Here is a 14,791-nt window from a genome sequence, read left to right as displayed (position 1 = left end):
TTCCCAGGCTTCTTGCATTTGTGTATAGGCACTTGAGATAACTCGCTGATCGTCCCTCTTTCTCAGTATGAGGCAGGAGCCCTCCCCTCTCATGCGCTCCTGCTCGTGCTTCCTCCCGGTATCCCACTTCCCCACTTACCTCAGGGCTTTGGTCTCCTTCCCCCGGTGAACCTAGTTTAAAGCCCTCCTCACTAGCTTAGCCAGCCTGCTTGCGAAGATGCTCTTCCCTCTCTTTGTAAGGTGGAGCCCGTCTCTGCCTAGCACTCCTCCTTCTTGGAACACCATCCCATGGTCAAAGAATCCAAAGCCTTCTCTCCGACACCACCTGCGTAGCCATTCGTTGACTTCCACGATTTGACAGTCTCTACCCAGGCCTTTTCCTTCCATGGGGAGGATGGACGAGAAGACCACTTGCACCTCAAACTCCTTTATCCTTCTTCCCAGAGCCACGTAATCTGCAGTGATCCGCTCAAGGTCATTCTTGGCAGTATCATTGGTGCCCACGTGGAGAAGCAGGAAGGGGTAGCAATCCAAGGGCTTGATGAGTCTCGGCAGTCTCTCCGTCACATCGTGAATCCTAGCTCCTGGCAAGCAGCAGACTTCTCGGTTTTCCGGGTCAGGGCGGCAGATAGATGACTCAGTCCCCGAGGAGAAAGTCCCCGACCACCGCCACCGGCCTCCTTCTCTTGGGAGCGGTGGTCATGGAACCCCCAACCCTAGGACAGTGCATCTCATGCTTTCCAATCGACGGAGTCTCCTTCTGTTCCTTTCCCTCAGATGTATCATCTAGTCCACTCGCCGCATTAGTACCTGTGGAGAGAACATGAAAACGGTTACTTACCTGTATCTGTATTGCTGGTACATGGATGCTCCCCTTTCTTCTTCTGGAGGTCACATGCTGCCAAATTTCTTCACCGTCCTCCTGTCCCCGCAGTGCAGCCTGCTCTGAATCTTCTAGAGATGCTTTCCTGAATCTGGGCCTGAACTGGTGCACAATTTCAGAGGGTTTTTTTAGATACTAAATTACCTGGAAATGCATAACCTGTTGAACAATTCCTATTAGTATTTTAGTTTTTGTGGGTGTAGTTACATTTTCTTCAATTAGCTCTGGAGTAATGTTATTTGTTTTACAAATAGAGAAACATATTCTTAGCTCTTATAATAGATTAGAGAAGTTAATAAATATTGTAAATGTTTTCTAATAACTTTTCTGGTTTAAAAAATGGTGTGTAAAATTACTTTGGGATCTAACCCCCAAAATGTTTGTTTCTAGTGAAAACCTTTAATTCTGTGTTCTAGTGAGTAATGATCATTTAACTATATTTATTTTTTTCTATGTGTCTGACCCTCCAAGTCAAGGCAGTCATAGGATAATTATGCCAGGAAGAAAAGGAAGAATTCAGAGAGCTGGATTTGGCTTTTATTTTGACTGTATTGGTGAAAATCGTTACTCACCCTAAGTAATGGTTCGGGCTAAATTTTCAGCACTGCATGCAGCTCATTTCCTGATTAGCTATCTAAATTATGGAGATGCAAGAGACTGTTGTACAGAAACTGCACCCATTTTTTCATTTTATTTAGTTCCAAAAGATTATTAGTTGAAAAAAAACCAGACATAGGAGGTTACTATTTTAAGTGCTTTATAACTAAAAATTAACAAGATGTTGAATCAGACTGGAGACCCCGCTCTGCAGGACGCAAGGGAGATAGACGTGCCCCTCTATGCTATACGTTTCTGTGCTGATCTGTTCTGTTTTATAGTAACTCCTCAATTAACATTGTAGTTATGTTCCTGAAAAAGGCTACTTTAAATGAAACGATGTTAAGCGAATCCAATTTCCCCATAAGAATTAATGTAAACAGCAGGGGTTCGGTTACAGGGAAAAAAATTTTCCCCAGACAAAAGACTATATACATATATATATATATATATATATACACACACCACACACACACACATATATTTACACAGTATACGTTTTAAACAAACAGTTTAATACTGTACACAGCAATGATGATTGTGAAGCTTGGTTGAGGTGGAGGAGTCAGAGGGTGGGATATTTCCCAGGGGATGCCTCACTGCTAAATGATGAACTAGCACTCAGCTGAGCCCTCAAGGGTTAACGCGTTGTTGTTAATGTAGCCTCACACTCTACAAGGCAGCAGAAATGGAGGGAGGAGACCCAGCAAGGCAGAGACAGACAGAGACACACACCGTGTGTGTGTGTGTGTGTGTGTGTGTGTGTGTGTGTGTGTGTGGCCGTGGTTCCCGTGGGAGCTGCAGGGGCAGCACTCGGGGTGGGGGCAGTGTGCGGAGCCCCGACTGCCCCTATGCGTAGGAGCCGGAGGGGGGACATGCCACTGAGCCACAGCATGCTCGGAGCAGGGTGAACCCTGGACCCCAGTCCCTGGCGGAAGCTCGAGAGCCAGATTAAAACACCTGAAGGGCCAGATGTGACCTCTGGGCCATAGTTTGCCCACCCCTGTGCTAATAGGTCTGGCAGGCTGGAAGGCTTTTTCACTTTTAAGTTACTTGGATTCCCTCTGGAGGAAGACTCACCAGGCTGCAGCAGCTAGCTGTGGGAAGCCTGCAGGAAGGATCAAACAGGGATAGGAAAGGGTGGACACTAAGACCCAGGGGTGCCCCAAATTTTCAGGTGCCCTATGCAGCTGCATATGCCTAAGGATGGCCCTGTGTGTGTGTGTGAGAGAGAGAGAGAGAGAGAGAGAGGGAGAGACAGAGACACACACCGTGTGTGTGTGTGTGTGTGTGTGTGTGTGTGAGAGAGAGAGAGAGAGAGAGAGAGAGAGACGCGCATTGCCCCTTTAAGTACACTGACCCCACACTAAGTACACTGCCTTTTTAAGTAGATCAGCAGCTGTTGCCAGGAAGCTCCCTCCGTCTTGAGCCCTGTGGTGTGGTGTCCTCTCCCCCCCCCCCGCTGCAGGAGCAGGGGGACACCCGGACATTAGCACCCCTCTTTCCCTCCTCCCCCCACGCTCCACACAGCAAGCAGGAGGCTCCGGGGAGCAGCTCCAAGGCAGAGGGCAGGAGCAGCACATGGGGGGGGGGGGGGAGCAGCTGAACTGCCTGGCAATTGATAGCCTGCTGGACGGCTGCCACACAGGGAATTTAGGGGAGCTGATGCGGGGCTGCTGGTCCACCCTAGTTCCAAATCCCCACCAGCTGGCTCCCATGGGCTGCCCTTCCTGCAAGCAGCTGACAAAGCAGGTGACTGACAAACAACGTTATAAGGTTGCATTGTGCAACTTTCAATGAGCATGTTCTCTAAGGGCATGGCTACACTTGCAGATGTAGAGCGCCGGGAGTTAAACCAGCCCTCGGAGACCGCAGCAGGAAAAGCGCTGCCGTGTGTTCACACTGTCAGCTGTAAGCCCAGTGGCGTAGCCACATTTGCGGCACTTGCAGTGGCATTGGGAGCGGTGCATTATGGGTAGCTATCCCACAGAGCACCTCTTCCCATTCTGGCGCTGTGGCTTGTGGGAAGGGGGAGGGGGGGTGTGGGGCATTCTGGGTCCTGTCCCAATGCCCCGTGATGTATCGCTTCTCTTCCCAGTAATCCCTGTGCTTCCATCCACATTTGGCGCCATCTTTCAACGGTTTTTGTACTGCACACTCTGTCTTCTCTTTCGGTCTGGAACAGATCCTGAACTTGTGAGGAATATGCAAATGGGTCTCGCCAACACGTCATGAATTGCAGTCGAGTTACTCCTTAAGCTACAAAGTGACAGTGAAGTGTCTGACGATGATGTCGACTCGCATAACGCATATGACATGAGATTGCTTGTGGCATTCATGGATATGCTCACCACAGTGGAACACCGCTTTTGGGCTCAGAAAACAAGCACTGAGTGGTGGGATCACATCGTCATGCAAGTCTGGGATGACGAGCAGTGGCTGCAGAACTTTTGGATGAGGAAAGCCACTTTCATGGGACTGTGTGCTGCTCACCCCCACCCTGCGGCGCAAGGATACAAGATTGAGAGCTGCCCTACTGGTGGAGAAGCATGTAGCTATTGCAATCTGGAAGCTGACAACTCCAGACTGCTACCAATCGGCGCTAACCAGTTCAGAGTGGGAAAGTCGACCGTTGGAATCATGTTGATGCAAGTTTGCAGGGCCATTAATCGCATCCTGCTCAGAAGAACTGTGACTCTGGACAATGTGCGTGACATTGTGGCTGGTTTTGCACAAATGGTTTTCCCTAACTGTAGAGGGGTGATAGATGAGACGTATATTCCAATTCTGGCACCAGACCACCTAGCCTCCAAGTACATAAATCGGAAGAGGTATTTCTCGATGGTTCTCCAGGCACTTGTGGATCATTGTGGGCATTTCATGGACATGAACACAGGCTGGTCTGGAAAGGTGCATGACACACGCATCTTTCAGAACACAGGACTGTTCAGGAAGCTGCAAGTCAGGACTTTCTTCCCAGACCCGATGATCACTGTGGGGGAAGACAAAATGCCCATTGTTATCCTTGGAGACCCCACTTACCCTTTGATGCCGTGGCTCATGAAACCATACACAGGGAGCCTTGACAGCAGCAAGGAGAGGTTCAACAACAGGCTGAGTCCGTGCAGAATGACTGTGGAGTGTGCTTTTGGCCATTTAAAGGGCCACTGGCACTGTCTGTATGGGAAGCTGGACCTGGCCGATGACAACATCCACACGGTTATAGCTGCGTGCTGTACCCTCCATAACATTTGTGAAGGGAAGGATGAAAGCTTCACTCAGGCATGAACCACAGAGGTTCAACACCTGGAGGCTGAATTTCAACAGCCAGAGATCAGGGCTATTAGAGGGGCCCAGCCTGGGGCTGTAAAGATTAGGGATGCCTTGAGGGAGCAATCTGATGCTGAAAGCCACCAGTAATGTCTGGTGCCCTGCACAGGAGTGAAGTGCAGCGGTTCCAGTGCTAGTAGGCATCTGTTTTTAAGACGTATGATGCACTGACTTGCAGTGCCTATTGCTTTCCTGGGCTACACTATCTTTTACTTAATGCAATAAAGAATGTTTGCCAAGCCAAAAAATTCATTTATTGAAAAGAAACACAACTGCTGGAGAAACACACATGGCATGACACATCTGTGCTGTGTGGGACGAGGGAAGGGGGCGGGGTGGGGAACGGGACAATCCCAGATTTGCGTATGTCCTGGTATCATATTCAACCTTCCTGTCTGGAGTGCCGTGCAATGAGTGCTGCACTTCAGTCTGGCTAAAATGCATGGTGATAGGGGTTGAGTGCAGTGGGTAAGGGTCGTAGTTTGCAGGGCTGGGTGGTGAAGCTACAGGTGTTGGAGGCAGCTGGTGGCGATAAGAAACCGGATGTTGGGGGAAGTGGGTTGGCGGTGACATGAGGGAACAAGGGAAAGAGTTTTGGTACAAGGGTTGTGGGGGGATCTGCTCCATCTGCAGTGCTGTGAGCACCTGCATCGAGTCCGCTTGGCACTCCATAATGCTTAGGAGTTGCTCCGTGCTTTGGTGCCAGCAATCTACATTCTGCTGGCAGAGCCTCCTTTCGGTCTCTCGCCACTCCTGTACTTTTTGATTTTCAGGAAGGGACTGCTGCATGACTTCATGCAGAAGGTCCTCCTTGCATCTTCGCGGCCACTTCCTGATTCTTTGCAGCCTTTCGGCCGTTGATAATAAGGACGGCTGGGATCTCAAGGTTGCATCTGTAAAGCCAAAATGCAACAATTAACAGAGGCAGCATTGTTCACACCAGACAGAGCAATGACTCAGCCAAACTTAGAGACAAGCACAGTGCACACAATAGCAGAAAGTGCCTGTCCCAAAGTGAGCGCACATAACCCACAAGAGCCCCAAAATGGTAAGCACAGGGGCAAGGGGGACTGATTGTTTCAGGACTGTACTGTCCTCTGGGGTTCTGTGCCCTGGGGAGAGCCAACAGCTGCAGGGGGCCCCTATACTGAACACTGTCCCCACATTTTCCATAGGATGAGTTAATCCTGGAAGATATCTCGCTGCTGAGAGTGACCTGGGAAGCAAGGGAGGGTCTTCTACTACAATGTGGCTTCTGCCCTGGCCCTTATGCCGCTTGCCTGTGTGCAGCAATGTTCCCCCCACCCCTCAGGGCACAGTGGCGCGGACATGTTAGCCTTACTGGGACAAGGAGCACAGTAGTTCTGCCAAGGAACCTGCACAAGCGGATTGCCCAGCTTCTGCATGAGGTCTTCGATGAGATCACTGAGGCCGATTACCGCGATGTGAGAGAGCATATCAACGCCCTATTCCGCATCTAGGCATGCATGCAGCCCTAACCCTTCTTTCTGCAACCCTCCTCGGCCCAGGAGCCTGCACCAAACAACTACCTTCCCAAAATAAAAGCCACTTACCAGGCACCTCCTCTGCTGTTTGTTCTTCCCCAAGCACCACCCACTGCGACTGGCTACCTTCCTCCTGACTTGAAAACAGCTCCTGGCTGCATGCATCTAGGGATGCTGGGCCGTCCTCTGGCTCTGGGCCCCCCTCCTCCTCAGCACCCTCACTCCTGCTTTCCTCCTGCTGCTTTGTTGCTGCTACGGCCTCTGAAGTGTCCATGACGCTCTTTGGCGTGAAGGTGGGGTTGCCCCCAAGTAGCGACCCCACGGTCGTGGGGGCAGCACCGGAGCGGCAGTTTGCCTCACGGGCTTTGTGGTAGGCATTCCAAGCTCTTTCACTTTAACCCTGTGTCCTGGTCATGGCCCCTTTCTATCATGGCCCTTGATATCTGCCCATAGGTGTCATAATTCCTATGGCTGGAGCACAGTTGGGACTGGTCAGCTTCCTCTCCCCAAACACTCATGAGGTCCAGCACCTTGCCATTGCTCCATACTGGGGATTGCCTGGTGCATTGTAGGCATGGTCACCTGGAAAGATGCGCTGAGAGCACTACATGCCTTGCTGAGCAAACAGGAAGGGGAATTTCAAAATTCCCAGGGAATTTAAAGGGAGGTTCTGACGGTTGGTCACCTGAGGGCAGGGCAGTAGAGTTCAAAGTGATGACCAGAGTGGCTAGAACAGGCATTGTGGGACACTTCTGGAGGCCGATCAGAGCACACTAACAGACCAGGGCGACCACATTGGCGCTGCGGCGCTCCAGCCGGGGCGCAGCAAGCTTTATGCTTCTCATGGAGGTGGATTACCAGGAGTGCTCGAGCCACGGAGTCCGGGTGCTCTACGTGCCTTGCCAGTGTGGACACCTCAGGAGTTAGAGCGCCCAGGGCTGATTTAATGCGCTCTAACTTGCAAGTGTAGCCAAGGCCTAATTGATCAGCAATGTAACAATGAAACCATGTTAACCAGGATGATGTTAAGTGAGGAGTTACTAGAAATAGGTTCTTAAACCGAGCACATCACAGTAGTGTTTGGGCATCTGCCAGTACTGCATTAAGTAAGATGACTCTCTTTGGTCCCATGTGGTTTGTTCTCTCATCAGCTCTGCAGGGGAGAAATGTGTGCAGTGGAATGTTTTGTTTTAGTGAGGTGGGTTGTTTGTTTTTGATGTCCTTACTTCGTAAGGGAGTTCATTCCACAGTCTGACACCAGGCCCCAAGAAAGTTCTGTCTCCTGCATAGATGAGTTTTCCCTTTCCGGTAGAAAAATACATTGTGTCAGAAGAGTGAGTTGTCGACCACGGCCTTCATCGCAGATCTTCAGTCAGTCTTTTAGATATAGTAGACCAGGTCATGGAGCACTATGAAGATAAGGACTGACACCTTGAACTTGATTCGATATTCTATGGAAAGCTAATCTAGAGAGCGGGGGACAGGTTTGATGTGTTTGCGATAGCCAGTGTTGCTGAAGAGATGTGCTGTCATGTTCTTTAGTAGTTGTATAGTCACTTCGTCTGCACCCCATCCTGCACACAACTCTTAGGTGGTAGGGAAGGTCCTCCATGCCTAGGTGGATTTAACCCATAGTTCTTCAAGGGCTTGATCCTGAAAGGTGCTAAGAAGCTTCTGAAGTCAGTGGGAGTTGAGGGTGCTCATAACCTCCAGGAGTTGATCAGCACCTTGCAGGATTGAACCCTAAATGACTCTCAAATGAAGCTGTCAAATCACTGTTCAAACATTAATTAATTAAATGTCCACCCTGGTGAAGTGGATATTACCATCCCTGTTCTAGGGATGGGGAAACTGAGACACAGAGACCTTCCCCAGATCACTCAGCAGAATTGGAAATTGAACCCAGGAAAGCTGATCTCCATTCTTATGGGATGACTACTAATAAACCACACTGCAACTTCATTCTGTTGATGCCCTACAATTTCCACATTCCTCCATTCTTACTTTAAATTGGAGAAGGCACAGAGAAGAAATATGTGAATGATTAGCTTAATCTTCCTTTTGTTAAGGGGTGACTTGATCACAGTTTATAAGTACTTACATGAGAAACAAACAAATTGATAAAAGGCTCTTCAGTCTAGCAAATAATGATATATCAGGATCCAATAGTAAAAGCTGAAATTAGGTAAATTTAGACTAGAAATAAGGTGCACATTTTTAACAGTGATGGTAATTTACCATTGGAACAATTTACCAAGGATTGTGGTGGATTCTCCATCACTAGTAATTTTTAAATCAAGATTGGATGTTTTTCTAAAGGATATGCTCTAATTCCAACAGACATTAATTCAGGAAAGTTCTGTGGCCTGTGGTATAAACAGGGCAGACTAGATGATCACAGTAGTCCCTTCTGGTTTTATAGTCTATGAAAAATATTTTTAAAGGAAGATCTAGTGAACCTGCTCTTGCCATTTAAACTGAAACAGGAAAAATATCAACTTAAAAGAAGTCCACATATTGTCAATGCATAATTATTCATCCTAATCCATAACAAGGAAACAATTGCAATCAGTAAAATTTAATTTATCATCACAACCTACAGCAGACTATAAATTGATCGGACATAGTAAAGAAAACTATTTTGTTTCCAGTAGATACTTTCACGACTCAAATAGATATGAATAAATTCAATATTATTTAAAAAATTTAAAATCTAAATTATTATATGACTTCATGGGAAACCTCTTCTACATCAAAGGGAGAGGATCCATTGATGTTTCATCTTCCTTCTTTTATTCCCCAATGATTGTCTTTCATCTTATCCGGATCAAAGAAAGTTTGAATTTGATTTCTATAAATAGCTAGAGACTCACATGGATACCTTTGCAATTTACATGACAGCTAGTTTCTTTATCAAGGCCCTGACCCAACTCTCATTAAAGTAAATGGATGTCTTTCATTTGACTTTAATGGGAGCTGTCAAGCCCTACATAAAGAAACTAATTGCCATGTAAATTGCAAAGTAACAGATGCATTACCAGGATACAAAGCAGCTGCATGATTTTGGAATAGCGTATCTGACCTCTGAATGTTCAGCCTAAAAAACCTGTCCTAGTCTAATATCACCACAAAATAACTCTCCAAGTTCTACCAAGCATTCTCTCTCTCTCTTTCTTCAACATTTAGCCAGACAGTTGGCCGTAGCAATTGTTTGCCGTTTGGTCCGTTCCTGCCCAACCGCAAAGGCTTCATGTCCTGAGAATCCAACATCAGAAAAGACTTCATGAAACCATTGTACTAGGGGGTCTGTCTCTAGGCCGTCTCCACCCCTTGGTTGGTGGAATTTTATCCCAGATGTTACAAGCCACATGGAGAACAGCGTTCACTGGAACGTCTGGTGGCATCCTTGCGACGTGTCCAAAAAGTGTAAGGCGCTGCCTGCGGACAATGGGCCCAGTCGTCTGTAGACCAGAGCGACCATAAACATCTGATTACAGATGCAGCCATTAGGTAGGTATTAGGTAGGATTAAAGCAGTTGCTAGGAAGATAATGTAAGCTAACACTAAACTTGCCCTAAGGGGAAAAAACCTCTATTTAAAGAGAAACGGGTTTCTGTCAAACAGGTTTTAAACATATCAATCAAAATTTTCATGACATAATTCAGAGAAAAAAACAGGAACCCTTTATTTTTTACATGAAATGTTACCTTGTTGCCACAGTGCTAGGATTTAAGTTCTTACTAATAATCAAACACCTAACAAGTTAGTATGTAATAAATTAGTATTGTAATAAATTAGTCAAATAAAAAAGCAATGCTTCACAGACTGGACTTGCAAGCCCAGAGACTGTCTGTGTTAATGCATATTAGTTCTAATTTGTCTGTACGGGGGAAAGCCATGTTTATACACATCTGGATAACTTTCAGCACCTGCTTTGAATTGAGAGATTGGTGCAGGAGGTATGTAACTTCAGCTGGTTACACTTGAACTCTAAAACATCCACCTGAATTTTCAGATAGGGAAGGCAGTAGCTAACTGTGTTGTTTTTTTTTTCTCTATAAATGTAGCCACTGAGCAAAGGGACACATCCATTTACTAAAAGCTAGCTAACAGAAACAGAAGCAGCACAGAGAAGCTCTCTTCAATGAATACATGTTAAGGGAATAAACATTTTAAAGGAATACCTGATAAATCAGTTTAGAGACTGAGGAAAAACTAGTCTGGGGAAAAAATAGGTTACATAACATTATTTATCATTTGCTCAGTGTCACCACTGTGCTCATGCTGTACAAGACAAATAAAAAGGCAGTTCTGTCCTGAGGGACTTGCATTCTAAGAGCCAGATCCTCCTGTAAATCCTTACATAGTTGCTTAGGTTTTGACATACTAAGTAGTCCTGTTCCTGTTAATGGAATGACTGGAGTCAGAAATGGGGGCCAGAATAAGACAAATCACACTGGAAGAGCCAGAGGAATGTATCAATACAGTTTCCTTAATTTGCAGATTCCTAGGAAGGTTTTTGCAGACCTGGAAGCAAACAGAAGAGAAAATCAAAGAGGATCCTAGAGGATCAATCCTTACTGCCCTCAGAAAAGAAGGTAAGGCTGACAAAGTTAGTGTATTATTATGTATAAATACTGGATTATTCATTCACTTAATGTATTATATTGTAACCACAGGGGCCTTGATTAACAAGACATCTCACATGATCAGCCTTCTCTTTTTTCCATTTGGTGCCTTTGTGAGATTCTCTTTCATTTTCTTCCTCCATGCTTTTTACTGTTGCGGCAGGATCTGTAACTAAAGTCATTTTTGATCATACAGAGAAAAAAAGTAGGTCCTTTTAACACTTCCCCATACATCAGTGATCTATGTTTGCGACAGGCTGGGCCAAATGGTTCCATTTGACTCTCCTGAGGTGTCTGAACTATTCCTGGTTCAAAACCAAGGCACAACTTTGTACTGCTGAAAGTGATCTCTTTATGTGTATCTCCCTTATGCTCATGGTTTCAAAACTAATCTCAATCCTGCTTTTTGTGTTTACATTTAAAAATGATCAAAATAAGGAACTTTATTTGGAAAAAGCAAGTGTCAATTTAGAATTCCTCAATACATGCAGTTTTCAACAACCTAATTTTCAGAGCTGTTCTTGGAGATCAGAAGACAATCTGTCTGAGGCTGGATTAACTGTATACTTTGGAGAGTTCCATTTGCTGGATGATTGTGGAACAATCATCCCAGTTTTACTGCACATCTGTTTGTGTTACAAGAATACTGCTCTTAATCATAATGGACCCAACCCCATTTATTGGGTCCAGTATCTAAGTAACTGATTTGTTCCACCTGTTGTTTCATACTCTTTTGTTCAGCTGTCTGAGGGTATTCAAAGAAAGTAAGGGATGTTTCGACTCTTTCAAATATGTCAGCATTCATAAGAGAAACATTCACTAATAATACTGGAATAGTTGAAAATATATTACTGTTCTGGTCCTTGGGACAGACTACTTGGTGCTGCTGTAGTTGGTGTGAAGCAGTATTTTCATTTTTAAGCATGTATTTTCAGGAATTTGTAAAATGAATGAAAAATTTCTCAGGTCTGAGCATAAAATTCAACATTTTTTCCCTACTAAATTTGAAAAATCCTGATGAATTATTTCCTTTAAAGTGCATGTGTCCTTCTCCCAAAGCAATGGTTCACACTGTGTGAAGTTTTGTTCTTTGTTTATAGAACAGTAGCAAAAGTGGAGGATTTTAGCATGCTGGGAAAACTGTTCCCAGAGAGTAGTTATCAGTGGTTCGCAGTCAGGCTGGAAGGGCACATCAAGTTGGGTGCTGCAGAGATCAGTTCTGGGTCTGATTCTGTTCAATATCTTCATCAATGATTTAGATAATGGCAAACAGAATACACTTATAAAGTTTGCGGATTATACCATGCTGGGGGCGGGGGGGGTTTGCAAGTGCCTTGGAGGATAGGATTAAAATTCAAAATTATCTGGACTAACTGGAGAAATACTTTGAAGTAAACAGGATGAAATTCAATATGGACAAATCCAAAAATACTCCACTTAGGAAGGAACAATCAGTTGCACATATACAAAACGGGAAATGATTGCCTAGGAAAGAATACTGAGAAAAGGGATCTGGGGGTCATAGTGGATCACAAGCTAAATATGAGTCAACAGTGTAACACTTTTGCAAAAAAAAAAAGCAAACATCATTCTGGGATGGATTAGTAGGAGTGTTGTAAGACATAAGTATTTCTTCCACTCTACTCTGCGCTGATTAGGCCTCAACTCAAATATTGTGTCCAGTTCTGGGTGCCACATTTCAGGAAAGATGTGGACAAATTGGAGAAAGTCCAAAGAAGAGCAACAGAAATGATTAAAGGTCTAGAAAACATGACCTATGAGGATAGACTGAAAACTCTGCGTTTGTTTAGTCTGGAGAAGAGAAGACTTAGAGCAGTGGTTCTCAGGGGTCTGGGGCCCTCTGGGGAGCTGTGAGTAGGTTTCAGGGGGTCTGCCAAGCATGGCTGGCATTAGACTCACTAGGGTCCAGAGCAGAAAGTCAAAGTCCCACCTTGTGGGACTGCAGCTGAGGGCCCCGAGCCCCACCACCTGGGGATGAAGCTGAAGCCTGAGTAACTTAGCTTCGCGTTGCCCCCTATGGTGTTGGGCCCCAGGCAATTGCCCTCCTTGATACCCCCTAACACAGGGGTCTCAAACACGCGGCCCGCTGGGTTCTTTTGTATGGCCCACCAAGCTCCCTACGCCCCCATCCTCCCGCCCCTCTGCCTACCTCCAGGCCAGGGGTGGGCAAACTACATCCCACGGGCCGAATCCGGCCTCGGGATCACCCCGCCGTGGCATGCAGAACCATGTGTTGCTCTCGCTTCCAGGCACCACCAACCGTAGCTCCCTTTGGCCAGGAACAGGTAACTGCGGCCAGTGGGAGTATCGGGGGAGGTACCTGGAAGCGAAAGCAACGCAGAGCCCTCTTCCCCCTCCCCGCCCCCCACAGGGATGTGATTCCGGCTGCTTCCTGGAGTGGAGCAGAGCAGAGCGGGGCCAGAGCAAGCAGGCAGCCTGCCCTGGCCCCAGTGCACGCCACTGCCACCCTGGAGCCACTCTAGGTAAGCGGCGCCAGGCTGGAGACCGCACCCTGAACCTCTCCTCCATCCCAACTCCCTGCCCTGAGCCCCCTGCTGCATGCCGTACCCCTCCTGCACCCCAACTCCGTGCCCTGAGCCCCACACCGTACCCCAACTCCCTGCCGAGCTCCCTGCCACACGCCGCACCCTGCACCCCAACTCCCTGCCCTGAGCCCCACACCACACCCCAACTCCCTGCCCTGAGCCCCCGCCGCACCCCTCACCCCTCCTGCAACCCTCACCCCTCCTGCACCCCACTCCCCAACTCCCTGCCCTGAGCCCCCTGCTGTACCCTGCACCCCTCCTGCATCTCAACTCCCTGCCCTGAGCCCCCGCCACACCCTGCACCCCTCCTGCACCCCCTGGGGACAGGGAGGGGGCGGAGTTGGGGTGGGGACTTCAGAGAAGGGATTGGAACGAGGGCAGGGAAGGGGTGGGAAGAGGTAGGGCAAGAGTGGGGCCTCATGGAAGGGGGGCTGGGCCAGGGGCAGCGCAAGGGGGGGTGTCAGTGATGTGGCCCTCGGGCCAATGCACTAGTCCTCATGTGGCCCTTGTGGTCATTTGAGTTTGAGACCCCATCCCTACGTAAGCCCTGGCTTTTATATGCACAAAAACAGCTGTTGTGGCACATCTGGGCCATGGAGTTTTTATAGTATGTTGGACGGGGGAGACTCAGAAAGAAAAAGGTTGAGAACCCCTGACTGAGAGGGGACATAACAGTTTTCAAATACATAAAAGGTTGTTACAAAGAAGAGGGAGAAAAATTGTTCCCCTTAACCTCTGAGGATAGAACAAGAAGCAATGGGATTAAATTGCAGCAAGGGAGGTTTAGGCTGGACATTAGGGAAAACTCTCCAACTATCAAGGTATAAGCACTGGAATAAATTGCCAAGGGAGACTGTGGAATTTCCATCACTGGAGATTTTTAAGAGCAGGTTAGACAAACACCAGGCAGGGATGAACTAGATAATACTTAGCCCTGCCTTGAGTGCAGGGAACCGGACTAGATGACTTTTCGGGGTCCCTTCCAGTCCTTCAATTCTGTGATTCACACCATCTGCATTGTAGGAACCTTGGTGCTACAGGACGTTGACGACATCACAGTTTTTGAGGTTACCAGTTTCTGTTTTAACACTTTTGACAATGTTGTGGCACCCTCAAAACCTAAAAACTGCTTATTGTTGAGGTCCCTTTTCACTAGCCTGTAAGGATTATAAAACAGCAGGTACTTTGGGGACATACCATAGTATGAAGGGGTTATAACACAGCAGGTGTAAAATGTGTATAGGAGTAATATTCTTATGCAGTCTAGTTAAAGACACCTTC

The sequence above is a fragment of the Lepidochelys kempii genome, chromosome 10, assembly GCF_965140265.1.
Source record: "Lepidochelys kempii isolate rLepKem1 chromosome 10, rLepKem1.hap2, whole genome shotgun sequence".
Lineage (NCBI taxonomy): Eukaryota > Metazoa > Chordata > Testudines > Cheloniidae > Lepidochelys > Lepidochelys kempii.
This window is presented reverse-complemented; position numbering follows the sequence as displayed.